General features: G+C 31.8%; 1 protein-coding gene and 1 long non-coding RNA gene across 8 annotated transcripts in view; one reads left to right on the top strand and one right to left on the bottom strand.

Moving 5' to 3' along the window:
- LOC147411565 (disease resistance protein At4g27190-like) overlaps window positions 1-19,060 on the top strand; it is a 64,123-nt gene that overhangs the window by 26,905 nt on the left and 18,158 nt on the right. The window contains exons 1-5 of one of the 6 annotated variants that reach the window (XM_086449925.1): window positions 9,896-10,110; window positions 12,501-12,620; window positions 14,262-14,311; window positions 14,606-14,713; window positions 14,868-15,007. The gene's annotated coding sequence lies outside the window, so the exon portion shown is untranslated. Of the gene's footprint in view, window positions 1-9,895; window positions 10,111-12,500; window positions 12,621-14,261; window positions 14,714-14,867; window positions 15,008-19,060 lie in introns of those variants that run through there. The other 5 variants (XM_086449922.1, XM_086449928.1, XM_086449930.1 and 2 more) reach the window with 5 other exon arrangements.
- LOC147411567 (uncharacterized) lies at window positions 351-7,678 on the bottom strand. 2 transcript variants are annotated; one of them, XR_015180424.1, is made up of 3 exons: window positions 7,128-7,678; window positions 1,769-6,147; window positions 351-1,209 (listed from the first exon to the last, which is right to left on the bottom strand). It is a non-coding gene; the product is annotated as an uncharacterized LOC147411567 (long non-coding RNA). The 2 variants fall into 2 exon arrangements; XR_015180423.1 differs by having other exon boundaries at window positions 354-1,209; window positions 7,097-7,677.

Consider the following 19,060-nt stretch of genomic DNA (forward strand, 5'->3'; position numbering starts at 1 on the left):
ATATGAAGTCTCTATAGAAGAACAAACACTGCGAATTGTTCTCCAGATTTTTCATTCAATCAAGCATGAAGCTTGAAAATAAGAAAAGATATTGAGTCTATAGAGCAATACAAACTGCAAGCACTTCTCCATAGAAGCAAGGCCTCAATTCTCATGAAAGACATAACGTTTGCACTTTTGCCAAGTTCTGTATGTTCTATCAGAGGTTTTGCATGCAGTTTCGATCTAAGTGTGTAAATGGGAAAAAAAAATCTACCGAGTACAGAAGGAAGGAAATGAATTTGAGGAGGCATGAATATGTAGCCTCTATTTTATACTTAATGGGTAAAGATAGCTTATTATTTTACATAGTGGTGGCAGATATTGAATAAGAAATCCTGAACATTTTGGGCTGTGATGGCAGATATTTAACCATCTTTTCTACAAGGTCTTCCTAATTCTTAGTGAATCATGTACTGGCAGATGTGAGGAGTTACCACTTTCATCATCAAGAAAAGATATTCAAGAGCATATCTGTTTTTAACAGGATCCTTTTGAAATGTAAATCTTATATATTTGTAAGGGTTAAAAAACTATCAGAAAGAGAATTAAAGTATCTACCAAACAGATTGCAAGAAATGCCCACCATCATCATCAGCATGACACACATAGAGATTGGGACACAACACTAGATCGATCTTACCAAGAAGCACTCTAAGAACAAAAGTTGGCCCAACCAGATGATACCAATTCCTAGTATCCTATCATATTCTTTTGGGAGTCTAAAGCATATTGAAAAATGTTTAGGAAGCATCTTCAAAAGACAATGGCGAAGGCCACTGAATCTGGATAATTTTTCTTAAGATTACCCACATGAGACCCATCAAGTGATCTTTATTAGAAGAGATATTATTAATGCTTTAAAAGGCTTGCATAAAATTATGAATTCTTTATTAGTAATCAATGTTCAAAGTCTCCATAAGTAGAGACATTTTCCACACCTGCTTTGCAGCCTTACCCTCGCAGCACTCATGGCCTTGGGTTGCTCTGCAATGTTAACTGTGCTATCCGAGGGATTAGTAGGTGGTTCCAGATAGTTTGGAGAAAGCCTAACAGGCAGAGCATCTCTTTGCAAAGTCCTAAAAGTTTTGAAGGCAAGTGATGCAATTGTATTCACTTGCTCTTGTAGCTGAGAGATGATGTCCATCTTATAAACTTGGCTTCAAAACTCTGAGATGAATATTAAAACATACGATCAGAATAAATAATTCAATATATAAAGAGTTCTTGTGATATTAAGAATACAATAGAACTGCAAAAATGATTTACAATTTTATTGATGAGCCTCAATACATTAGTATCTGTAAATGCACAACCGTCCATGTATATGTCAGATAAAAAGAGAGATTGTAGTGTAAATTAATCTGATATTTTTGGCTAATTGGGCAATAGGTCTAAGGATAACATGCAAATTGAGATGATGACAAAAAAATAAAAAATAAAACTATAATGATTGAGACATGCACAACTTGTAAATGCATCGATTAATTTGATTTACATGTAATGGACATAATATTTCATTTTGATTTAAATGGAAATTTGGGTAAGTTTTAACGTCACGGAAAATTCATCAAGTCAGCAACTTTATGTCATTTTTCACACAGTTACATAATGAAAATTTTCTTTCTTACCTCCAGATAATGAAAATCCAGAGAACCAAGCTCAATTTCAACTGGGGATCGAGTACAAGTAAGAACAAAAGAAGAAGAATCTGAACCATGAAACTTACAAGTAAATGGGGTGGGGGGGAACCCACAATGATAATGCATCTTTCATGAAAAACCCTAATCCGAGCTTTCCTCAGTCAATGTACCAATAATATCCAGAAACAAAACGCAGAAATGAGAGAAACCCTAATTAAAGAAATACCTTAAACTCTAAAAACCGACCAATGTTCGTTGTTGTTCTTTCATTGATGTATGGACTGAGTCATTCGATTCAGATTGTTGTAACATCGAATCAATTACAGAGATCTCAAAGAATGTTCCACTGAGCTTCTTCTTCTTATTCTGATAATATTTTCTTTTAAAAAAAATAAATAAAACTAATATGAAAAGAGAAATCAGAGTCATATATGATAAAGCTTCTTGACGACTTTTGCTCCTGCGAGGAACTAGCAAACGTTTGGATAGGTTTTTACTCTTGCGCGGAGAGGTTTTTGCTCTTGTGAGGAGAGGTTTTTTGTTATTTGTTGAAAAGCTCCAAGCTCTTCCGTGAAGAGGATTTTTACTCTTGTGAGGAGAGATTAAGCTTTTGCTCTTGCGCGGAGAGGTGCATCCACACAGGGCCTATAACCACACTGAATTTTCTTTTATATTTTTCTAACAACCCTGAATTTTAACTTATGAATCAGAAACATATGCAAAAAATAGTTCCCTTTGAACCCTCTAAAACCCTAGGTTTCAAAACCAAAATGGATACCCTAATACCCTATCGATGATGTTAAGGAAAAAATTATCAAAAAAATAAACAAATCACATTCCTCTTTTTCAAGCTTAAGACCTCTTTCTTCTTTAATCTTCTTACCATAAGACACAAGATAGGATTATTTGAGAAGCAAATTATCAATGAAATTATGGGTAGAAAAATCAAAGATTTCTACATGACATCGAAGACCAGATTGAATAAGTTATAAATAGTTTAAACTAGGATTTAACAACTTGAGAGAGGATTTTAACCTCCATCCTCAATCTAAAGATTGTATCTCCTTCAAACTTAAAGTAAAAAAAGATAGATTTTTAGAGGAGAAAGATAAGTTTAGAGGTAAAAAATCAAGGATTTTCGATAATACATTGAAGACATTGGACTGAAGATAAGGTTGAAGTTTAAAGTATTTTACCATGGAAGTTAACAATTTGAAAATGGTAGCTTTTTTCTTAGAAAATTTAAGGGGTATTTTGAGTTTAAATAAAAGGGCATTTAGGTCATTTTCATATTAGTCCCTTAGACGAAACCTATATCTTTAATGAGATCAATAACTTGGTGATGACAAGAATTAAACCTAAATCTATGATATTATCACCCAATAAAATTTAAACTAGATGGCACATTCCTAATATATAATTATAGTTAAATATAAATTGGTAAAATGCATTTGGGATGCACATGAGTGAAAAACACCTAAAACTCTGATGAAATGTAGGTTGGTTTATTCTTGACCCAATTACTAATTGATGACACTGTTTGATTAAGTGAAATTAGATTAATACTAATCATAGATAATGTGAAATGAGTGTTGATTGGGTAAAAATCTCTTTTTATAATAGTAAAGTTTGATATTTAAATTAATAGAAAAAAATTAGATAACTCTAAAAAATTAATTTTTTGCTATTATAATTTTTTATACAAAAAAATATTATTATTATATTTTATCTCTCTAGCTAAGTTACTTTTTATAATCAATTTTCAATGTGCTTTGATTAAAAAATTAGTATTTCAAAAGAAAGAAGAAAATCTTACCTTTAAGCCATTTCATGAAATCTAGAAGGTTGCTTTGTTGGATGGCCAATGTGATAATCAATGATTGATAAAAAATAAAAATAAAAACAAAGGTGGTGAGCAATGTGAGCCCAACCACCCTTTTTAATATTTGAAATCTTAAATAATAAAAAGAGATTTACCGACTGACCTATCTATTACAATTTTATTACAAAAACTCTCTTACTTTATCAAATTCATTACCGGTCAAACCTTTACTTTATGGATTAATCTAGCATGACTAGCTTAGCAAGACTTCAAATCTAACCAAGGGTCTTTGGGCTCACATGGATTATCAAATTGACAATCCCCCATCACATACTTTCTTCTAGATTTCATGGAAAAAATCATATTAAAAAGAAAAAAAAAAATTCTTTTTTGAACTTGTTCCAGGGTATTAAAAATGGATGGCTACCAAACTTCCAAATTTAAATTTAGAAGTTAACAGAGAACTAATTTTTTTTTCTTTTTCAAAATTATTTTTTCTAAGTTCTTCGAATTTTGTCCTTTATAATCTTGTGGTATTAGATCATTTTTTTTACACCACTATTTAATGAGATTACGAACCATTCCAAGGTAGGTTGAGTAATAAATTAACCCATCAATTTGAATTTTATGATAGGGATCCCCACTCCAAGGGATTTTGAGTAGCAAACTTGATAAAGTGAGGTTTGGTGGGTAAAGAACTTCATAAACTAAGGTTCCAATCCCAAGGCAGTTTTTATGATAAAAATGCAACAGTTACGGGCAAATCTCTCAAAAATAAATTTGTGGGCAGAGGAAATTAGGGCAAGAGAGAGGAATTTTCTCTCCATTGCACCACATGTCAAACGGTTGTTGGGCTGTGAGAAAAAAATCACTCACCTCAGCAATGACTTTACAGATGTTACTTTAGGGTATTATGTCCATATGACTTGCATTATTTTCACTGTTTATTAATAATTATGATTGTGGGCCATTGTCGAAAGTTGAATCCTCTCTTTAGAGACAAATCCCCGGGGGGGAATTCAAAAGCAAACACAAAGGATGGTTCAGCTTCATGATCTAACTGTGAATCTTTAGGTTCATCTACATCATTTGCAGATAGAGAAGAGAATCTTCACTTACCTTCAACATCTCAGCTGACTTTACAGTTTGTCTATCAAGAATGCTAGCAGAGTTATCAAACAATTCAAAATCCAGGCATCACACTTAAACGGCAAGTTACCAAACACCACACCCAATTCAACAATGATCTCTCAACTTCAACAACTTGCTTCAGCAACAACAACTTTACACACAACTTTTCCAAACAGGACGTTAGTCATGCTAATCTGATTCATAAATTAAGGTTTGTTCAATATGAAATAAGGGAGTTTTTGTAATAAAATTGCAACAGATAGGTTGAAATCTCTCTTATTTTTATCTATATATTAGACTTGTCGCGTGTCCTGGGCAGACCCAAAAAGGTTCACTTGCAAGGGCAAAACTTAGTGTAGGAAAATAAAATTTGAAATTATAAATAATATGTATATTATAATAGAATTCTTATTACATATCCTTACTGTTAAAAAAAAAACTAAGCTTCATTCAAATGCTAATTTCAAAAAATAAAAATCATGATTTCATACTAAGATCATAATAAACAAAAAAAAATACTCATAAAAAAAATTAAAATTTGACGAACACCTTATTTTCATGAGAAGCCTACCAAACCATAAATTCATTGGGATTTTAACTAAAACAATGTTTGCCGCTGTTTCAGGAGCTGTGAGATAATTGCATTTAATTGCTTCTTAAATCCTACATCAAGGATCCGGTCTGCCTCATCAAACTCCAAAACCTGTACCCAAATCAGTAACTAAATTTGAGGAATATTTGAATATGAGCAGGAAAGTGAAGAAAACCAAGCTTCATGCCTCCATCATTCATGTAGCTCCATCCAGGTAGCTTGAGAAAGACTTTTAGATCCAAGTTTGATGAATGTAACTAAACTATATTTGTTTGTTTGTGTTTGAGTATCTGGTTGTGTGGGTGTCTATTATTATTTTTGTATTATTATTATGTATATATATATATATTTGTTTGTTTGCTTGTTTGTGTGTGCGCTGAGGTGGTGGTGGTGTGGTCTTGAAACCAAAGTTTCTTCATGTTTGTTACCTCGAGTGGCCTGGTTGAAAGGAAAGATGGGCATAATTTACTAAGGTCGTCAATGTATAAGACAATTAGGATCACCCAGTAATGATGATATTTTAGACTCAGGATTTCTCCCATGTGAAACCAGTGAATTGTGCATTCTAGCCTCTCTATATACATGTAAAATGTATGGAAAACATAAGAAGAGCAAGCTCATCTTCAAAAGAAATACTTTATCTTCACCTGGAGGTCTGAGCAATCGAAATTTGGAGTCTCATTCATGTGTTGAAGAAGCCGACCAGGGGTGCACACCAAGATATTCAGACCATTGACACACTCCTTCTCTGTCTCAACATTTTCCCCACCAATTAGAAGGCCCACACTGAAACTATGATGCTTCCCTACGGCTCTCAATACATCAAAAAGTTAACCTGCTAATTCCCATGTGGGAGTTATTATAATGCTTCCTACCACAGCTTCAAGATCCCATCTTGCTCTATATAACTTCTCTTAAACCTGAAATACCAAAGTATAATTAATTTAACAAAAATTGAAGATATAGATACTTTTCAATCCCTAAAGCACATAAGTGTGATTATAGACGAAGCCCATGTATCACAAAATTAATTAACACGTAATAAAGATTCACAAGTGAACAAATAAAATGAGAAAACACAACAAGTGTGGGGCATGTAAACTAACCTACCCAATGTATATTACATAAAAGCATAGTCACCAAATTCTGCGACTTTTTCCTCCACCCATTTAATCATGAATTTTACAAACTTTGTGATTCAATAGCAAACTTCAAATTATATTGAAAAAAACTGAAAGATGATCTTGATGAACTATTAAGAGGAGATGACCTTGATAAAAATGATGGTGACAATATTGATGATTTTGACTCGATGAATCCTAACTTGGACTCATGATTATGATCTTTTCATATTTTGAACAATATAAGCCTTGAATGTATTGTGGACCTATAGTTTTAATTTTTAATTTTTTATAACTTAAACATTTTATCGAAGAAAAAGAAAAGCGGGACCTATAGATTATTTCAACTTTTTTTTTACCTTAATACCATTCTTGAAGAACACTATTCCACTTTAGAGAACAATTAAATTAGAAATAAAACTGAAGAAAAGTCTCTAAAAACATTCAGGGTAATTTCTATATGCTGATCCAAAACTTAAGACTTTCACTAATTTGTGCATAATAAATATTAAAAAAAATTAATGAGTAAGCAGATATAGAACCCTTGTAGGGAATAATTTCAGCGATTGAGGTCTGAGGAACAACAGACTTAAACCTAAATTTAAATTATCTATAAGGAAACCAAAGTTGTGTTTTTTAATCAATTTCACGCATTCTAAAGTTACTAAAAACAAATTAAAAATAAATAAAAAAAACTCTAACTCATCACAAAATATAATCATAAACCCTAATTCCTAAGAGAAATCACCGGAATTATAAAAGCCAGAGTCTTGCCAGACCAGGTCTTCGCCGCACCGAGGATATCACGTCCGCACAATGAATGCGGCAACGAAGCCTTGTGAATTTCAGTCATCACTCTAAACATCCTTCGTATACTTCGATAATGGCAACTGATTGAACTTCTCGCAACCGACGTAAGGAGAGAATAAATTCTCGTTGATGAGACCTATTGGAGTATTAGATGGCAATGGTTTGATCGACAAAGGGTTCGAACCTGAATCTGGCTTTCCGAATTCGATCCATGACTCGAGTAATTCTGTTTCCTGTAATTCCTGATCTAGCTTTCGAGGTAATTGGTTCTTCGATTTGGGTCTCTTCAATTTGGGTTTCTTCATTGGGGATTTTTTGTGGGATTTCATGAATCTGAGAGGATGTTGTTCTAGGAGGGGTTGAATTGGCGTTTAGAGAAATAAAAATTCGGAGTTTTGGGAAGGAGAGAGTGGAGATTTTGGAGGGAGGATTGAGTGACAAGTTTAGAGTTTTCGGTTGAGTTTCAAGACACTGATTGTCCCCACGTGGACTAAGAATTAAATCCAACGATTCACAGATAGAGCTCACGCAAGATACGCTCGAAAGCAAGTAAGATTAATACACGCAAACTCTAATTACCCAAATTCGGTCCATGCCGAGCGAAACAAGGTTGGGTCTAGCCAAAACCCTATTTGATAGCTTTAACTAAGAATTAAAAAAAAAAAAAAAAAATCCTCTGTGATAATATTTACATTTTTTATAGAATTGCTATTGGCACCTCAAATTTTACTTATTACATTCCAATTTCTTAAATTATTTGTTACACTTTAATTTAAGATTAAAACACACCATTCAACATTATAAAAGTTTGAGGTGATGAGTACAAAATCAACTTGCCCATGATAAAAAAAATATACAAAAGTTTGGTGCAAGTTATTTTCTCAACATTAACAACTTTAGTAGTTGTTTACAATTAAGATTAGGCTCATTTAAAATCTTAACTCTAGAAAATATATATAGAGAGAGAAAAGTTTCTATGGCACTCCAACTTCTACTTATTCTCATCCATTGATTGATTTATTTTATTATATTTTTTTTTATTTTTCAATTGAAGTGTATCAAAAGTTGGGGTGCCAATAGTAACTCTTTATTTTTTTCACCCCCATGTCAATTGGTAGATGGTATATTATAAGGTTTCAAGTGTGTAAAAAGTATTCTAAGTAAATTAGGTAAGGAGATTTTAATAAACTAAATTAAATAAGTATCCCACATGTACAACCAATGACTTGATTTACTCTTATAAATTGTGTTTGGAAACGTCTCTTTGACAACTTCTAGCTCTTATGACGAGCTATAAGCAATAAATCGTACATTTGTTTCAAACAGCAGAATACAAATTTGAATTCTTCACTCGATTAATACTTGGCTAATATGACATGGACATGGAATCATAGATCTTTTTTTTCAGGATACACAACTGCACATCTTTAATGGGGATGTGCAATTTTGTATCTTGAGAAAAAAGATCTATGATTCTATGTACCTGCCACGTCGGCTAATACTTTTTACCCAGTGAAGATTTCTAGATAGAAAATCGTTATCATATCAAAAAATAAAAAAAATAAAAAACTTTACTGAAGAGTCGTATTTGCTCCAACTTGAAAAGTTCAAAATAGTTACTCTACCGAAAAGTGGAAAAAATATTTTTGCGCGGAGTCATTTTACTGTAAAATACAATGGTTGTGTGTTTCTAACAATACCTTCGTGTATTAGGAAATGTATGTCCAAAATATCCCAAAACCTTCAAACCCCAACCTATTCTCGTCTTCATTTCGGAGCTTCATCACTTCTTAGCTCCATCGATCAGTATCAGACCAGTTTCAAATGAAATACCTCTACTATACTCAAATCAATTATGATTAACAATCCTGATTATTATATTTCCACATTTTATTTATGATTTTGGGTTTCTCTGTTATAAAATTACACTTGAACACAAAGCAAAGATTGATATATAAATAAGCAAAATCACACATATTCAAAATATTAATTATGAGTGTGAAAGATACCAAGATGAAAAATATTTTTAAATTATATATTAAGTTTGGGTTGGCGATACCTATACCCACACCCAACTCAATTTGAGTTGGATGTTTTTTGTTGTTGGTCGAGCCTGGGGTGGAACCTAAGCTAACTATGCTCAGACATGCCCCAAGGTTGGTTGAACCCATTGGGTTCAGGTTTTACCGATCCAACTTGCAGCCCTAATTGCAGATTAACTCTTGTAATGCCATAATAGATGGGGTAAATTACACTTTGACCCCTTAGAGTTTGGTATACTTTCATTTTGACCTCTTAATATTTTGATAATTGCACTTATCTCTCTTATAATTATCTAAGGGGTTGACTTACCCCTTCTGTCAAATTTCTGTCAACCTAATAGTTAAATTCCATTTATAAAGACCAGTTTGCTCTTTTAAAATGTTACCCTTATTTATAAACAAAAATAGGCCTGTGAAGAAATGGGTTCAGTTCAATGAATGCTTAGACCGGGGCATTTTAATTATTGTTTTAAATTTAATTTCTAATATAAAATAAGAGGGTAAATAGCAAAATAACAATAAAAAAAAAAATATAAAATAAGAGGGTAAAATAGTAAAATAACATCTGAATTCTAACAGATGGTAATTTATGGCATTATTTCCACGTGCATGACTTGCATTATTTTGCACTATTTATTAATAATTATGATTGTACACAGTGTTGTGGTGAAAAGAAAGGCAGAGGAGGGGAAAAATTCAAAAGATAATAGTGGTAAGTAAAGGGGAATAATGCAGAAGCAAGCCCCACAGTGACTTGAATGATCTTCCGAGCTATAATATCTTTACTCATTGACTTACTCGCAACCACTCGTTGTTCTTAATAGTGGATAGAACTGGAAGTAACATTGGATTCATCTTTCTTCTCTAGATCTTAAGAGAAAAAGAGGAAGCAACTGTCCGAAAAGTTCAGGTTAGTATCCAAAATATTTCCTTAATTATTCTCTACTTCATTCGTCTATAAATTTTATTTTGTTGGCTTCGATTTTTAGTGTGCATGATTCACCCATCTAATCAACTGCTTTTGGTGTTCTTCTCATACAATTAAATGTGAGATTGGATTTTAGGAATTTAGATGTTAGTAGTTCTCTAGATCTGTGTGGATTTAATCTGATTTTGGTGTTCTTGAATGGGTATCTTGTTGATGCTTGTGAGCCAAAGTTTTTTTCTTTGATCGAAGAAAAAGAAACCTATATCATATGATAACCTGACAAAGATTATGGATCTATGGTTATCTGCTCACTGCCATGTCAACACAATTGAGCGTAGTGTCCACGAGAAATTAGTTTAGAACAGTCGTGATAATCGGACTTAGCCACGTGGCATACTCAGTGACACTCTTGCTGAGACTGACTCGGGAAACATAGATCTGCTCTCCTTGGAATACAAAACTGCACATTTTTATGGGGGAATCGTAGTTTTATATCCCTAGGTGAGCAGATCCATATTAGGGGTGTCGATTGAGCTCACCAATTTTTATTTATTGTCGATCTCAACAATTGTTATTGTTGATCTCGACAAGTTTTTTAAAAAAATGTCGAACTTGACAATAAAAATGTTGAACCCAAAATAAGAAAGTGGTGAGCTTGACGTTGGTAAAATCCATTCATTTTTGTTTTTTAAATTTTTTTCAATTAAAATACATGGAAAGATTGACTAAAAACTTGACATAACGACTCGTGTCAATGATTTGAAGACCAAAACTCTTCAATCTAGATTTCCTCCCAAAATCAGTCATCTTCAACCTTGGGGTGAAGTTTTTCACCCTCTTTTTCAAGCTTAGACCCTTTCTTCTTTAATCTTCTTACCATAAGACACAAGATAGGATTTTTTGATAAGCATCGATGGAATTATCAATAGAAAAATCAAAAGATTTATACATTGAAGATGAGATTGAATAAGTTAGAAATAATTTAAACTAGAGTTTAACAACTTGAAGAGTGAGGATTTTTACCTCCATCCTCAATCTGAATATTGTATCTCCTTCAAACTTAAAGATTTTTGGAGGAGAAAGATAAGTTTAGGGGTAAAAAATAGAGATTTTCGATAATACATTGAAAATATTGGATTGAAGATAAGGTTGAATAAGTTAAAAATATTTTACCCAGGAGGTTAACAACTTCAAAATGGTAGATTTTTTCTTAGAAAATTTAAGGGGTATTTTGAGTTTAAATAAAAGGGTATTTAGGTCATTTTTATATTAGTCCTTTAGATGAAACCTATAATTTTAATGAGATCAATAACTTGGTGATGATAAGAATTGAACTTAAATCTATGATATCATCACTCAAGAATTGAATTTTTTGGGTTTAAATCGATTCGGTTCATTCGGGTTTCGGTCCAAGTTTGATTCTGATTTTTTGGTTCTATTTTGATTCGATTTTTGGGTAATAGGTAATTTATTTGTACATCCCAACCCTAGAGGTTAACAGTTTGAAAATAGTAGATTTTCTCCGATAAAATTTAAGGGGTATTGGCTTGAGTTTAAATGAAAAGGGCATTTAGGTCATTTTTATTAATTTTTCACATGAAACCTATATCTTTAATGAGATAAAAAACTTGGTGATAACAGGAATTGAACTAAAATGCATTTGCCATACACATAAGTGAAAAACACTAAAATATTAGAAACTCCGCTTTAAAGTCGGACTCAATGAAATATAGAGGTTGATTTGTCGTTGACAAACAACCACTACTTGATGACAAGGTCTAATTCAGTGAAATCACAATTACATTAATTCTCATCGTTGAAAATGAGAAATGAGTGTTGAATGGGTAAAAGTCACACTTCTCTTTTTATAATAGTAAAGATTATTATTTAAATTAATAGAAAATCATTAAATAACTCTACAAAATGTTTTTTTTTTGCTTTTCCTTTTTTAGCCATTATAAATTTTATATACAAAAAATAATATTATTATATTTTATCTATCTAGCTAGCTAACTTTCACTGTTCATTAATAAATAATAATTACGATTGTGGGTCAGTTTGAAACCTCTCCTTTTAGAGGCAAAGGAGTGGGGAAATCCAATAGTAAACACAATCAATCAAAAGCAAGCCCCACCACAGTAGGCAAAAATAGCTTTTGGTTTGAAGATGGACGTTATAATAGTTTTTTCTAAAAAAGAAAAAGAAGAAATGATTTTTGTAATTTCATATTTTTCTAGAAAATAATTCTCTTAAAGCATTGTTTTTTCCATCTTCCCTAACAAAATGGTTATTTCTCCCATCTTTTGAGTTTCATAATAAATGGAATTTATCTGACTTTTATCCCCCTTCATATTTGGACTTGAATCTTTCAGGTTATAACTTACTCGCAAACCGTCGTCGTTCTCCCTAGTGGATGTAAGTAAGCTTGGATTCATCATTTTCTTCTTTAAATCTTGAGAGACAAAGACGAAGCATTGGGCCAAAAAGTTCTGGTATCCAAATCTTTCATTTATTATTTTCTACTTCATTCATCTTTAACTCTATTAATTTTATTATACTTTTTTTTTTCCGTTCCGTTTTTAAGATTGGTTAGCTTCGATATCCAGCATGCATAATCTCAATGACTCGTCCGAGATTCGAGTTTTTGAAAATCTTGACAGGTCGCTTAATTTTTGTGTAACACACCCAAGTCCTTAATAGCAAATTATTTCCCAAGCCGAGATAGAGGGTGAGAGAGAGAGCTGTCTCTTGATTAGTAGTCACAAAAATATCATCAACGTAGCTAGGGAAGAAGATGATAATTCCATCGCGGTGATAGATAAACCAAGTTCAACAATAAAATAGATAAGTCGATGAAACCAAGCACGTGGGGCCTGTGTTTAGGCCATAAAGTAACTTCCTTAATCGGCTCACATGATGAGGATGTTGCTCGTCAACAAAGCCCGAAGGTTGGGCCATATATACTCATTCCATTAAATGGTCGTGGAGAAAAGCGTTATGGACGTCAAGTTGGCGGATTGGCCAAGAAATTCTTGAAATGTCTGATCACTTCTTCTTCCACATCTTTACCTTCTGAAAGTATCCTGTCGTCCCTGTCCAAAATGTTAGTGATCTTGTTCCTAGATCCTTTGGCTTTGACCGAGTGATGGAAAAAGGTATTGTTTCTGTCTCTTAGCTTTAACTAGTTGATTCTGGACTTTTGTTGGATCTCGAAATCTTGGATTCTCAATGCTTTAGCATAGGTTGTGGTCAACTTCTCTACTTAGAAGTATGGCCAGTAAAGTAAGGGTTGGCTTGCGCATTGACCTGAGCCAAGACGAGCCCACTTCTGGTTTTTTTATACACAAGGTTCCTAGTTGCACTCTTGTTTATGTTCCAGAACTTGAGTCTATCTTTGACAACCTTGAGCTTCATAGTAAATTAAAATGAACAAGGGGTGGCTGCGAGCCCTGAAGCTTCAAGCCTCTTCAACCCAAATATTGAAGAATCTAAATGGTTTTTTACCTCCCAGTGAGTGAGGATTCAAAGACACTAAGCAAGTGCTATGATATGATAACCTACTCGAAAGGATTAAGCCATCGACCTCCTTAAAGAAATCTACCCATTCAGAATTGACAAGGATTCTGTCAAGCTTGCACCATATTCTCCTTCTCCCCAAATCTTGTTTATTGTTCTAAGTAAACTTGGCTCCAAACGATGTGAGATCCATCAGGCAACTGGATTCCAAACTCTTAGTGAATTCTCTAACAATAGCAAGACTAGTTTAGCAAGCCTTCAAAGCTTACTAATGATCTTTGGGCCCACATGGATTATAAAATTGGCAATCCCACACCACATATTTCTAGATTTCATGGAAAAAAATCAGAAAAAAATCCCTTTTGAGCTTGAACGAAGGTATTAAAAATGGATGACTACCAAACTTTCAAATTTAAATCTAAAGTTTAATGGAAAGTTATTATTATTATTATTATTTTGTTGCGAAATTCTTAGAATTTTGTCTTTTATAATCTTGTGGTATCGGATCATGTTTTTGGATGATGCCACGAATTGATGAGGTTAAGAATCATTCCAAGGTATGTTGAGTAACAAATTAACCCATCAATTTAAATTTTATGATGTAATCTCCAATGCAGGGTAGCAAACTTGAAAAAAGTGAGGTTTGGTGAGTAAAGAACTTCATAAAGTAAGATTCCAACTCTAAGGGATTTTTTGTAATAAAAATGCAACAGTTAGGATTGGGTAAATCTCTCAAAAATAAATTTGTGGGCAGTGGAGGTTAGGGTAAGAGAGAAAAACTATTTCTCCATTGCACCACATGTCAAAGGACTGTTGGGCTGTGAGTAAATTTGCTCACAGTTTTGTGAGCAAAATATCACTCCCCTCAATAATGCCATAACAGATGTAACTTTAAGGTATTATTTCCATATATGACTTGCATTATTTTCACTGTTTATTAATAATTATGATTGTGGACCAGTGTTGAAAGTCGAATCCTTTCTTTAGAGACAAATCAGGGGGAAAATTCAAAAGCAAGCACAATCAATGAAATCTAGCTACCACAATCAAAGGGAAAAAAAAAAAAATGGTCGGTATAATAGTTTTTTATTTTTGTATTTATTTAAAAAAAATGATTTTAAGCCCTGTGTCTTTTCCATTTTTAAAGCAGTGTTTTTCCATTTTCCCCACAAAATCGTTCTTTTGAGTTTCCTAATTAAATGGAATTCATCTGACTTTTCCAGGTTATAATATCTTTACTTGTTAACTTATTCACATTCACAAAAGCTCGTTGTTCTCCCTAGTAGATGCAAGTAAGCTTGGATTCATCTTTCTTCTTGAAATCTTGAGAGACAAAGAGAAGGTAACTGACCAAAAAGTTCAGGTATTCAAAATATTTTCTTTATTATTCTCTACTTCATTCATCTTTAATTTAGATTTTATTATACTTTTTTTTTCAATCTATTTTTAAGATTAGTTAGCTTCGATTTCTAGCTTGCATGATTCACCCATCTCAAAGACTTGTCCACGATCCAAGTTTTTGAAAAACTTTAGGCTATGTTTGGATTGAAAGAAATGGAGAGAAGAGAAGAGAAAATAAATGAGTTTCTCTCAATTTGTTTTGTTTGGATTGTTAAGGGGGGGAGAAAAGAGAAAAGAATTGGAGAGAAAAAAGGTGAGTTTTCTTTTTCTCCAAAAATGGAGAGAAGAGGAAAGAAATAGATATAAACACTTTTAAAATATTTTATAATTTCAATTCTGCCCCTAAATTTCTTTTAAGATATTTTAAAATTATCCTAAGTTTTCTCAAGTCAATCCAAAATGGTAGAGAGAAATTAAATTTCTCTTCTCTTCTATTCTCTTAATGAGTTTCTCTTCTCTCAACTTCTCTCAATCCAAACATAGTCTTACAAGTCGACTGGTTTTGATGTTTATTTTTATTTTTTCATTCAATTAAATATGATTGGCGTTTAGGAATGAGTGGGGATATCTACGTGGTGTTTTACCATTGAGTTTTAAAAGTTATTGGGCTGAAGTGAGCTTAAACTAATTTTTTTTTTTTATGTGATTTCAAATAGAATCCATCATTGTCAAATTACAGCTGGCAACACAACTAACCAACCTTCATTTTGGGGATTTGGCAAATTCACATGTATACCCCCATTGACATAAGCCAAGATTACTCTTTGTTGAACCTTCCAGGTTTAACTATGCTAACATTTAATTCAACTACATCAATCATAAACTAGTTTAAGCTTCACTTATAATTGTTTGTTGGAACACTTAACTCTTACAAAATTATCAAACCCTAGATTGAGGAAATCTAGATTAAAACTTATAATTAAGCTTAACTTATACTTCTATCTTTATATTTTATACAATTGGCAACAAAAATAACTATTTTATGGAAAAAATATATTTTAAAAAAATATAAAGTAAATTATACTAGTTATTGTCAAGGGGAAATTATATAATAAAAAAAAACCTAAAAAATAATAATAATATATTTTTATAATTATTAAATCGAATCAAAATCGGCACTTTTAGTGTCAATTATTATTATTATTATTATTTTAAAATTCAAATTTCAATAAATTTTGATTAAAAAAAATGCTAAATTTTTTGGTGAATGCCCTATTACATGTTGGCTCACAACCCAACAAACATTTGATATATGGCGCAATGGCATCAGCAATAGAGAGCTTCTCTCTCTTGCTTGTTGCCCACATATTTATTTTTTTAGATTTCAAATCTTAAAAAAAGGTAGTTGGGCCCACGTTGATTATCACATTGACAATTCAACAATACATCCTTTTAGATTTCATGAAAATATTCATATTAAAAAAATATTTTTTTTCGAGCTAGATCCAAGGTGTTGAAAATGGGCGGCTACCGAGTACTCAAATTTAAAAATAAAATTCAATGGGGAAAAATAACTATTTTTTAATTTTGTTTTTTCAAAGTTTATATAGTTTTGTCCTCTACAACTCCATTGCATCGGATCATGTTTTTGAATGTTACAAAGTGATCAAATTAGAAAGTTTGCTTCGTTCTATTTTGTTTTTTTTTTTAACCATGGGAAAAGGAGAGAAAGAGGCGTTGCCAAAAACTGCGTCCATTTAACATTCAAAAACAACGTCCAAACGCTCCTTTCTCTTTCTTGCCCATAGTTAAAAAATGCATACTTTCTAATTTGATCACCTTGTGACATTTAAAAACATGATATGATGCAATGGAGTTGTAAATGAAAAAATTATATGAACTTTTTTTGAAAAAAAGAATTTATTTTTATAGTTGAATTTGTTTTTAAATTTGGGTGTTCGGTGGTTGCCCATTTTCAACACTTGGGATCAAGCTTGAAAAACAATATTTTTTTAATCTTTTTTTTTTTTTTTTAATATGAAAATTTTCATGAAATCTAAAAAACTTTGTTGTTGGATTGTCAATGTCGGCCCAATGACTCTTTTTGATATTTGAAATTGAAATTAAAAAAAAAAAAAATATGTGGGCAGTGGGCAAGAGAGAGAAGCTTTCTCTATTGTTGATGTCATTGCGCCACATGTCAAACACTTGTTGGGCTAGGAGCCAACTTGTAATAGGGCGAACGCCAAAGAATTTAGCATTTCTTTTTTTTTTTTTAATTCAAAATTTGAATTCTTTTCAGCACTTCAAGTGCCGATTTGATAATTTTAGAAAATGTATTACTTTTTTTTATAATAATTTTAAATTTTTATAATTCCCCTATTGTAATCATGTATATAATATTTTATTTAAATAAATTTCAATTTACCTAAACCAAACCCTGAATTGAAACTGACCCTGAAATTTTCAGTTCGATTTTGGGTCTTGCCTTTGGAACAAAATCCAAACCCAAAATTTTCGATCTAGTTTCAGCCATACCCAGATCGAATCTAAGAATTCGGTTCGGTTCTACCCGAATGTACATCCCTAGGGTGAAGTTAGCGTGAATTATTAATTTTTCAAAACTTTTTTTTAAGTTACTAAAATTATGAGGTCTACACTTTCTTCACTAACTTAGTCACTCTAGTTCTTATCTTATTTTAAATAAATTACAAGCATTTAAAATCTTAAATTATTTTTATATGCATTTGAAAATCATAATGGATTGATTGGACTGGACCTAATTTTCATAAACTTGGCAGTGAGCTTTAAAATATTGTTCTACAATGAGTCAATGTGATGGACGATTAAACATTGACTTTCTATCTTGGTTTCCTCATAGACCCATATGACACCCAAGTTGTGATGAATTGTACCATTTAGGATGAGTTTTAAAACGATGCACAATAGTGAATTAAAATTCTGTATAATTACTTAAAAAAGTTATTCAAATATTTTAAATAAATAATCAAATGTTATATCATATTTTACAATTTAACATATTATAAGTGTCTTTTTTAGGGTCCAGTTTGGTTCCTAAGACACATAGAACCATAACCATTATATTTTGTACGGTTTTGGTTCTTGTTAGTTTCAGTTCCGATACCAAAAATAACTGAAACGGGAATTGAAATCACCAAAAGACACAACCATCGATTCCGATTCTTAAGAACCGGATGAGAAAAAAAGTATTTGAAATCATAATAAACATTTTTCCTTTAAAAAAATTAACATATTTTCAGAAAAATTATTACCTTAGTTAAAATTTGTTACACGCCGCTAAAGATATAAATTAATCATTATTTTCAAAAATAAAACTTTAACTTCTTTAAAAGTAATAAATTTTGGAAGAGATAGCTAATTTTAAGCTCTAATCCATAATTTATATAAAAATTTGAAGAACATTATATATATGACATGCCTTAAATTTAAAATAAAAGAATTCCCTAAAATCATTTATGGTGTTAAAAAAGACAAAATAAATTGGTTTCGGGTAATGTCGAATAGAACCTAATAGTTCATGTTCTTATCGGTTCAATTCCATGTTAGACTCGGCTCTAATTGATTCTAATAAAAGGGGATCCGAAACTAGAGTTTTGGGTTCTGATTCGATTTTGGTTAAATGGGTACCCATTGGCACCCCTAGCCTTTTTATAATTTAAAATACTAAACAAGGTATTTTAGTACAATACTCTCTACATAGTTTTGTATAATACCCATTAGGGACCAATTAGTTGCACATCACTAATTGTTGATTGCACACCAAGCTTAAACAAGTCCTTTTTTTTTGGAACATTTATTTTAACCTACTACTTGCACTCCAATAATTACCTTTTAGGGTTTAGCCTTTAATTTTAATTTGTAATTTTGTATTCTTTGCTTGTGTTTTGTGATTGATTTTACTCGTGTTCTCTTTGGCTCAAACTTATTTAAGGTATTAATTTTCTAATTTTTTTTTTTTTAAAATTAATATGAACCTGTGTACTTCAAGGAAACTTAACTATGTAAAGATGGTTCCGAAACCGAAACGACAAAA

This window comes from Akebia trifoliata, chromosome 1 (genome assembly GCF_017979445.1).
Source record: "Akebia trifoliata isolate Shusen 1 chromosome 1, ASM1797944v1, whole genome shotgun sequence".
Taxonomy (NCBI): Eukaryota; Viridiplantae; Streptophyta; class Magnoliopsida; order Ranunculales; family Lardizabalaceae; genus Akebia; species Akebia trifoliata.